At 47.4% G+C, this 10,103-nt stretch overlaps 1 pseudogene; it reads left to right on the forward strand.

Annotated features, from left to right (window-relative positions):
- Positions 1 to 8,335: 8,335 nt before the first annotated feature.
- LOC127058530 (EEF1A lysine methyltransferase 3-like) lies at positions 8,336 to 8,952 on the forward strand (annotated as a pseudogene).
- Positions 8,953 to 10,103: the final 1,151 nt, after the last annotated feature.

The raw sequence follows: 10,103 nt of genomic DNA on the forward strand, positions 1-10,103 counted from the left end.
GAATAAATGGACACAAATCTGACATCAGGAATCATAACATTCAAAAACCAGTGGGAGAACACTTCAGCCTCTCTAACCACTCAGTGACAGACTTGAAGGTGGCAATTTTGCAACAAAAAAACTTCAAAAACAGACTCCAAAGAGAGACTGCTGAACTAGAATTAATATGCAAATTAGATACAATTAACTCAGGCCTAAACAGAGACTGGGAATGATTGGGTCATCACACTAACTGAATCTACTTCCCTATGTTAAGTTCTCCTCACACCTTCTATGGGTCATCTTAATTATCACTTCAAAAGTTTTTTTCTCCTTCTGATGATAGCTCATCTCAATTGATGAGACTCTTTCAGTTGGTATGCATACTTCCACCTTTTCAAGTTCTCTGTATGTATAAATATCTCCTGCCTGAGTGTTCCATTCTGTGCATCCAAAGAAGTGAGCTGTAGCTCATGAAAGCTCATGCTGAAATAAAGTGGTTAGTCTCTAAGGTGCCACAAGTACTCCTGTTCTTTTTGCAGATACAGACTAACACAGCTGCTACTCTGAAACATGTTAGTCTGTGGGTGTCAGTCTGTGTCATTAAGGCAGCACACAAGAATGAGGGAAGGAGATAGGGCCAAGCTGCTGCTGCTGAGTGGGAATCCTGCAGCCTCTGCAGCTGCCCAGTGTCTCCCAGTGCCAGCCCAGCTTCTGCCCCGAATCAGAAGAGTCAAGAGGGCACCTGGAGTCAGCCCTCTACAATCCCCAGCCAGGAAAGATCCACTGCCAGACCCATAGCCCCGGCCAGTGGAGGATAACTCCCCTACATCAGTGTGGGTGCTGGCGCTTGCACGTGACTCAGCATGCAGGGGCTTTGAATGGCAGGTTCTCCCTGCAGAACTTTCCAATAATGTGCTGGAAATGAGCTGAGCTCTCTCTCAGCAGTGCACCGGGAACTCCCATAGCTCTCTCTAGCCCTGAAAGGTGGACGCCTCGCTGTCTGGTGCTCCTTGAGGTGGGAAGAGAGCTGTGCTTTGGCCTCCGCTATTTGGGGGTTAGTTGAAGAATGGGCCTGCTTTAGGTTGCGAGGTGGACAAGTCTCCTTCCTGATGGCCAAACCAAGCTCTGGAGCTCTGCCTGAACTAGGCCTTGCAGCCTGCTCCGTCAATGCTGCTACTGCCACCACAGAGCACCCTTTAGGTCTGTAATGGTGGCTGCTCAGCAGTGGATATGGGAAGCCCAGACCCCACAAGATGCAAAGTGGGTGAGTGCAAACTAAACCCCAAGAACCCTGCTGGACACACTGAGGTGAGGGGTAGGCTGGCAGGGTTCATGCATAGCTCTCCAGTGCCCTCAACTCAAGGGCTGCCACTGTCCCCAGTACCCTTTGTTCCAGATAAAATACGGTGTTCCCTCACTTTTACAGCCGAAAATGAGTTACACCCAAAATAAAGACTCATGAAGCTGAGATTTCAGGTCGTGATTGGAATCCCAGGGAGGAATCCTGCAGGCATTGACTTCTTCTGTTTGAAAAGCTGTTTTGTGTCCCTCAGTTTGGGATTTTGTCCCTGCTCATGCCCCACGTTTGGGCCTGGGCATGTGGAAAGGTGTGGGTGTGTGTCTGGCCACCAGGCGCCCTGGTGTGGCACAGGCTGCAGGCACAGGCTCTGTTGCTCTTCTCTCCCCACCAGGTGCCTCCCCGTCCTTGCTGAGGAAGGACTCAGAGGTTCAGTTTGGATCGGATTATGGATGGGAAAAAGGGCCAGGCTTTGTTTTTGGAAAATGGTGGCTCCTTCTGCTCTGTCACTGCTGAGAGGAGAGGCTCCTCTGGCAGCCTGCAGCATTTCCTGGTCTCAGCCAAGCTGGAAACACCGAGAGGACAGCCGTGCAAGAGCCTCACGAGGGGCAGAGGAAAGGTACTGAGCTGTTTTGAACTTCAAAAAACGTGGTGTTGGTTCCAGTTCTGGGCAGAGCTTTGGGTCAATTCTCTTTGGACAGGAAGGGCTGTTTCATACAACTGAGTGGGGCTCTCATGGGCAAGTTCTGCTCTTGGGGTCTGTGCCTCACCTCTGTTGCTGAACTGTTTGCATATAATTTATTAGCAAAAGGTGAGGCATTGGGTAAATAAAGCAATGGCTTATCATGTGCCATATTAGAAGGGATTATGGGCTGGCTAGTCCCGTTTTCCCACCATACAAGCACAAATGCACAGTAGAACTTCAGAGTTAGGAACACCAGAGTTACGGACTGACCAGTCAACCACACACCTCACTTGGAACCAGAGGTACGCAATCAGGCAGTGGCACAGCCAAAAAAAGAAAAAGCAGACAGCACAGTACTATGTTAAACATAAACAACTAAATAACTATAGGGAAAGCAGCATTTTTTTCTGCAAAATAACATTTCAAAGCTGCATTATGTCAGTGTTCAGTTGTAAACTTTTGAAAGAACCATAATGTTTTGTTCAGAGTTACAAACATTTCAGTTATGAACAACCTCCATACCTGAGGGGTTCGTAACTCTGAGGTTCTGCTGTATTCTGGTATTCATCTAGCCTGGTCTTCCATCTCCTACTATACAAGAAAACATCAGTGATCCTTCTAATCCAGAATTACGTCTCCTGCTATATCAGACGGGCGGAACTTCTAGGCCAGCATTCCATCAGAACCAGAGGTCAGGGCCAGATTTTTCAGAGGAAAGTCTAAATTACCCCCTTCAAACAACTGCATCTAATTTTGAAACCCTGTTCCCTGGGGAGAGGTGAGAACTTCCAGTGCCTGGTTGGTGAACCTTGCGCAGTGGCTGCCTTTGAAATGTTACACTATGGGAGTTGGGGTGCTGTGGGCATTATTCTCTTTCATGTTGTTACTCTGGAAGGCAGCCATCAATCACAGACTTGGTTAAAACTGATTGGTACACTAAGCACCCTTCCTTCAGACTAAATGAAGGCGCAATTAAATGCTCCTTTCTGTAGTGCTAGCTGAAACTATAGGAGGCACCTGCCCAAGGCACTGGCCAGCATGGCAAAATCTCATCAGAAACAAAGCTATTTGGGCCAAGGGATTTTCCTGAGGACTGATTACATGTGCAGAATCTGCAGGGTTGATTGGTTGCAGCTATGTGTGTGTGAGAGCGAGGCGGAAAGCCAGCAAAAAATCCAGCAGATAGCGAGAGAAGTCATGTGTGGCCCTAGAGGGATCTGAGACAGAGCTCCTTGGGACATAGGCTTGGAAATCCTGACAAAGGAAACTACCTGTTGTTTGTTTCTGCTGTGTCCAGGGGAACAGGACGCCGTGCCCTTTCTGTAAATAAGCAGGATTGCACCAAAGAAGTATCTGACTCTATCATCAATTTCCCCTCCTAATGGAAACAACCCCGCAAGAGCCCGATTACTGCCTATCCACTCGGGCCAAAGAGTACTCATATACATGTGTACTCCTTCTTGCTAAGGCAGTCATTTCATTTGCCCCAGCAATAGCCAGCAGCAGGGAGCCCCAGAGGTTTTAAACTGGAGAGCAGGTTCCCTGATTCTCAGCTGCCTGGCCCTGATGCTGGGGCAGCTCTAACATATGCTGCAGCTATGCTGGGTCTGACGCACAGTGGAGCCTCATTCCACCTGCCTTGCCTCTGTGGACACACTCTTTTCCCACTCCCGACATGCCCCCTGATGCTGGGCAGTGCAGCTTGTTACCCAAAATTGGGCCAGCTAGTAAGCTTAGGGAGGACTTATGACCCACCAGAGTTTGGCAGAAAGCAGCACGTTTATTATACCGATAGCTAAGCTCAAAAGAAAGGGGGTCACAATCACACTCCCACGCTCATGCTCCCAGGACAGTCATAGCACTGGAGATGTCAAGATCCTTCAAGGTAAGTGTGTCACAGGCAGTGGTAGACGTTGCGATGAAGGTAGGTCTTCCTGAAGCACAATGGAATGCAACGCAGCGAACCACTGGCCAGGTGGTCCAGGCGAAGGGCCTTCACGGGAGGTATAAGCTTATGAATGCACAGCTGAGCATATGGTCCCTTCTCCTTTTAAGGACCTGCTCCTCGTGGCCTGTGACTAGAGATGACTTGGCCACATCTGGTTGGTCACATTCCACCTCAGGCAGTGTCCATGCATTGTCCATGCATTGGGCGTGTGATCGCTGCCTAACCAGAGTGCCAGACACCTTGTCTACCTGGGAGCTCTTCCGCTCTTCCAGCTGCTCAAGCAGCCCATTCATCCCACAAGCATTCCAGAAGGGAGAAGGAGAGGGAAAGCCACTTCACAGGTATTCAGAGAAGGAGAGGAGACAAAAGTGGGGGAGGTGTAACAGACCTTTTGAGCATACAGGTTATATATAGCATACAGATCACTGCTGCTCCTACAATACAGCTGCCAACAAGGGAAGGGGGAGGAGGTGGAGCTGTCTCTGCTAACTTATACTGGCACAGATCCCCCGGTGCCCAGGGAGTGCTCCTGGAGGAGGCTCTGGCTCGTGCACATTTACTTTGCCTCACGTGGTGCAAGGGGGAATCAGCAGGCTGGAAATCCCAGTCCAGAGTGCCTGATTCTGAGTCCCACCCCTGTGTCCAGGGGCTTCCAGGCCAGGGCACTGTAAGGAAGCCTCAGCATAGAGGGAACCAGGGCTGGATGGTCAGAGGAAGAGGCAGCAGCTCTGGGAAGGTGCCCTACAGTTTTTTGCCTTGTTCCTGTGCAGAGAATTGCAGACATTCTAGTCCTAGGCTTCATGTCTCCCTCCCATGCCCCCCCACCTCCCACTGCTGCATGGCTGCATAATAATACCAGATTCTCTTTCCAGAGGCACTGAATGATCCAATATGAAGCACCCATGCAAAGGAAACATCATCTGCTCCAAAGCTTGTCACATATAGAAGCAGCCAGGCCAGGACAAGCGCAGGTCAGCCAGACAAAGCCCTGAAATTTACCAGCTCGGACTGCGGGTGAAGGGTTTCTCCATTCGGATGGTCACAGTAACAAACCCAGGTAGATTTCACTTGGCTCTCTCCACAAACCACTTGTGACAAGATGCACCTGGCCCTTTGAGGCCCCCTGCTAGAGGCCCTGCAGTCTTCCCATACCAGGCCCTGGAAGGAGCATCCTCCAGGCCTTCCTAGAAAGGCTGCGCAGAAGCAGCCAATCAGAGCAAAGCAGGCTCAGATAAAAGCAACCGCAGGGGCTGAGCAGGGCAGTCCCCAGCTCAGCCAGAGAGGGAAGGATGGGGGCTCTGCTGTGGGCTGCATTAGCTAAATTTAGGAATGAGAGGGGCTGAGTGCTCTAGTCCTAAGGTAACAGACAGAGGTGAAGAGCCTAGGTGGGAAGAGGCCCAGGGAATGTAGCAACAGCCAAGTAAAAGAAGCAGCAGGTGGCTATTTATAGGGTTCCTGGGTTGGGACCTGGAGTAGTGGGCGGGCCTGGTTCCCTCCTCTATTCCCAGCTAGTGCTGGAGGGGTCGAAGCCCTGGAAAGGGGACACGGCTCATTTTAAAAGCCCAAGAAAAGGGTCTAGATTTAAAGAACCCAGAGACAGGACTGAAGACCCCAATGAGGGTTGACAGTTTTGTTTAACTCTGCTACCCCAGAAGAGGTTCATTCATCCATTTCATTGTGTGGTTTGGCCAGAAGGCTGAGCCACTGAAGACCTACCAAGCAACATCAACAACCTACAGGGGGCACTGGGACCAGGAGAGATTGCAATGTCACACCCAGCCAACAGGAGGTGCTCATGAGAGGTAAGTGTCCCCCATTACACCACCGCTGAATGTCTGATCAAGGCAATCCGCTTAGCACAAAGTGTGTCTTGTTTCCCTTAGCCAATAAAGTGACTGATTTCTTCATTACTGATCACACCATTAGCCAGCTCAGCTGTTCATTTTCACTTGGTTTTGTTTCATGTGACAGGTTTGGGATCAGATATTTCACTAGAAAATGTGGTAAGAATTAATTAATGTATAATTGTGTGGCTGGAGAAGCATTCATAGAAAGTTAAATTAAAGTGGGACCTTATAGTGTAAAAGGAAGTTACCATCCCTGGGATTTTTAGAGGGATTATTTCAGGTAGTAGAGAGATCCCATTCTGATTCCATCCAGTAATATATTGGAAACACCTAGTTTCTGCAATGTCCTGGAAAAGAACAAAACAGTAATAACGCAAACAAAATAAAACCCAGCATTAAGACAGATTGATGCTTGAGAACCCAGACCAGTAATGGAAGGCAAAATACTCAACAGGGATGTTTTAACTATTCCCAGACCAAATGTTACAAACCCAGGAAATTGCCAAAATACCAAAACATATTACAGTCTAGAAAAGCACAGCTAGGGCACGCAACCAAACTTACCTCTGCCCTCTAGTGACACCATTGTATCAGAGCCAGTGTACAATTGTGATCAAGGCATTTCAGTGCTTGTGAGCCCAAAATGAGATTTAATTGCTTTTTAAAGACCTTAGATTTTCAATTTTTTTACCCCTTATGGTCACTGAGATAATTCAGGACAAAAAATGTTTGACACAGGGGGTTAAATTTCTTCAAGGGCTCATATGTGAATTAATTGTAGCTCAGAAACTTATAATGGGTTTACTTGTACATTCTCAGAAAAAACATTTCCCACTCATAGAGTAAGGGTTGTCATTTTAGGGGTGGTTGGGGTGGTGTGTTCTTCCTATATAGCCGATGGTTGAATCTCTGTAAAACCGAACTTCAGCTAGGGAACCTCGCTTATATCAGACTGACTCCAGAGTGTGGCCGTCAAAGGGAAATGGAGTTACTCCAGCTTGACACCAGTGCCATCAGAAGCTAGCCCTCTGAGAGCATTTCATACAGGTCTTCATTCCCCACATTTTCACATGTGATTAATATTTGTGGGTGCCCCAAGTTTTGGGTGTTGCAATTGACACATCTTAAAGGATGGACCCCCAAAATCATTAGCCACTTGTGAAAATTTAGACCAAATAATATTAATATCCCATCCTGTAAACGTCATTAAGATAAAACTAAGGATGGAAAGCTAGATTGCAAACAAAAAGAAACAAAGATCTCTGGGGCAGGGGCTGTCTTTTTGTGCTGTATTTGTACAGTGCCTGACACATTTGGGCCCTGGGCCATGACTAGTTTCCTAGGTACTACGGTGATACAAATAATAATACAAACATTGCCATTTATTTTTAAGTTGACAGTGGGGGGAATTCAGACAATTTCCAGAAACAACTTTAACTCTGGCCCCATATCCTCTCCAGTCCCACCGAATGGGGATACCAATTTAATATGATTATTGCAACAATTTTAGAAATGTTTCACATCATTGGCTACCAGTGTAAATGTGTCACATTCTGCATACATGCTGGTGTATTTCAGAGTGTATATTTGGTTGTTAAATTTGTGATTTGTACTGTATTGTTTTTATATAACTCATCCAATCAGGAAACAGAAACAATACCATGCGACTAATCAAGACAGCTTGAACTGTGAATATATGCAACAAACTATTTCTTAAAGAGGAAGTCAAAAACTTTGGGCAGCTCAAAAGCTTCTCTCTCCCCCAAACAGAAGCTGGTCCATTAACAGGTTTTTCCTAACGCACCGTGTCTCTGTGACTGACTAAGAATGATTTATCGAAGAGATTTGTGACTAATAAGAAGTAATGAATACGTGTGGGATTTTGTGATCTGTAGGCTGACAATTCACAACTAATAAGGCAAAACTTGTTGAGTAATTTATTCACTCATCTTTACATAGAATCTTAAAGGTGGAACATCACATTCCAGCCTCATTTATATAAACCTCTTGTCTTTGCTGGAGTCACTCTCTGTCGAAACTGTTTAAATAAGCTTAGAATTTCCCTTCAGGTACCTATTGCAGTTCTGTGATAAAATAGTGGACCTTTAATGATATATATCACACTGGTTAAATGTGCTGCCTCCTACTAGTGGCTGAATCAAACAGGATAAGGATTACTGCGTCTACTAGCCAATAGTGCTACTGCTTTAGCTCCAGAGAGCGAGGCCTTTGTCCTCTGGGCTCTGCTATCTTTCAGGAACATACAGTGGCCAGCACAGTATTCTCATGGTTTTCCATTAATCAGATAGAAACAGGTGTGGAAGGAAGAACACTAATAAAACGTCGGATATAAGGGCTACAAGTTTCAAACCAATTCTGTACTTAGATCAAAGGAGGACCTAAAAGCTGGTGAAGCTATAGGGAAATCAGGCGTCTCCAGTACGCACTTAGCTCCAATGTAGTGTGTGCGAAGGTGATGGAGTGCTCTCCCTTGAAAGGTCCCTACAGGCAGAGTGGTTATTAGCACTGTGTGGTGTATGTGATGCTAGAGAGAGCTGTGTTGTGTGCCTTGCAAGATGGCTACATCCAAGCAGCCTCCCTTCTCCCCTATGGAGCTTGGCAGGGCATAGGCTGCCCAGGTGTCACAGGCGGCTGCTGCGGATGCCACCCTTGAGGGGCTGGAAGCTGTGTTCCCTCAGGAAGTCAGGCTCTTCACTGACACCTTCTCTGGAGAGACCAGCTGCCCCTTCTGCAGCCACATGTTAACCATTGCCCAGCACTACAAGGCCCAACTTGGGGTGGCAGCACCCCTTTGGAAAGCAGCTCTAACCCTGCGTAAATATTTTGAGGAGAAGTTCAACTTCTGGGGCAAGAAGGTGATTGGAGGGAATCATGGGCATCCTTGCCACCCTGCATGGGGGAGATGTAATGATCACTGAGCTTCCCCTGGTCTCGAAGCAGAGGCAGGAGAACTTCCATAGGAATTTGTCCTCAGAGCATTCAGCTTGGGCCCAAGTCTGTGCTGTGTCATGGAGTCTGGAGGCCCATGAGGCATTCCTGAGAGATTGACTTCCTTATAGGGGCAGACATAGTCTGCCTGAGAGACACGTACCCCTCGCTAATCGGGGTCCTCCAGAACCTGGGTGGCCAGCAATCAACTGAGGCTGGCATGCAGGGAAGGCAGTGTGAGTAACCACCACCCGATGGGCTGGATCATGTGGCAGGTTGGCAGTAAAGAGGTCTCTCAGCTAAAAAAGGAGCTCTGGCTGGGCCATAGACATATGAAGTACAAAGTGACTACACAGTGGTATCACGATCTGTTGTGGAGCTTGGCCACATCTGTACCAGAGTTTGTTGTGGGCACAGCCTGACTCATCCCAGATGTGGGCGACCATGTGAGACCAGTTAACCCTGAGCCAGAGTCACAGAGGTCCCGAGCCTACTGTGGATGGCACCAATTCCTGTAAGAAATTATCATTCAAAATACACCACAACAGGAGGGATCAGAGGTGTTTACACATGTCCGGCTGCCATAAGAATGTTGCCATGTTGGTCTAACTTTTCTCCAGCTCGTTGGCTTTGGAACCTCACCCCTGTGCTCAATGCAAGGGCTGCACCAGAGACTGCACAAACTCTCCCCTCATTTAAATAGAAATATGAAAACCCATTATCGCCGTGTAGCTTTACTGTGTGCTGCCCCCATCCCAACCTACCTGGGGGTGTAATTGTTCTTCATCCTCTACCTGGTCAAACCCCCATCCGCCCCAAGAACAACGGTGCCTTGTGGCTTCCTGGGGAAGGAGACTGTCTGAAGTTAAGACACGTATATTGAAAACTGACTTTTACAAAAGTTCTTTATTTTAGTGTATCAGCAGTGTAAGGAAGAGGCGAGAAAAGAACATTGGATTATGGAAACGCAGACCACATTGCTGGAGCACATGACCTGCTAAGTTTGCACTGCAGTATGACAGCTCAGTACAACTCTAAAATGCTAACAAAGTTCACCTCGGTGTATTATGATGTGTTGTTTACAAAAGTAATTTGAAAAAGCAGTGGCATTCATGAGTCTGGAGCTTGGACCCTCCTTTCTATTGCAAAGCACCTGGATCATAACTGCCACCCAGGCACAATAACAGCATCAAAACAAGCACTGTGGTGAAAACACTGCATCACAAACCATACATGCAGTGCATTACAAAGAGGTAATGTGCACTGATGTTAATAAATGCCTGTCATGGTTCCTTCCCCATGCTGAACTCTGGGGTACAGATGTGGGGACCCACATGAAAGACCCTCTAAGCTTATTTTTACCAGCTTAGGTTAAAAACTTTTCCAAGGCACAAA

The sequence above is a fragment of the Gopherus flavomarginatus genome, chromosome 9 (assembly GCF_025201925.1).
Source record: "Gopherus flavomarginatus isolate rGopFla2 chromosome 9, rGopFla2.mat.asm, whole genome shotgun sequence".
Classification (NCBI taxonomy): Eukaryota; Metazoa; Chordata; order Testudines; family Testudinidae; genus Gopherus; species Gopherus flavomarginatus.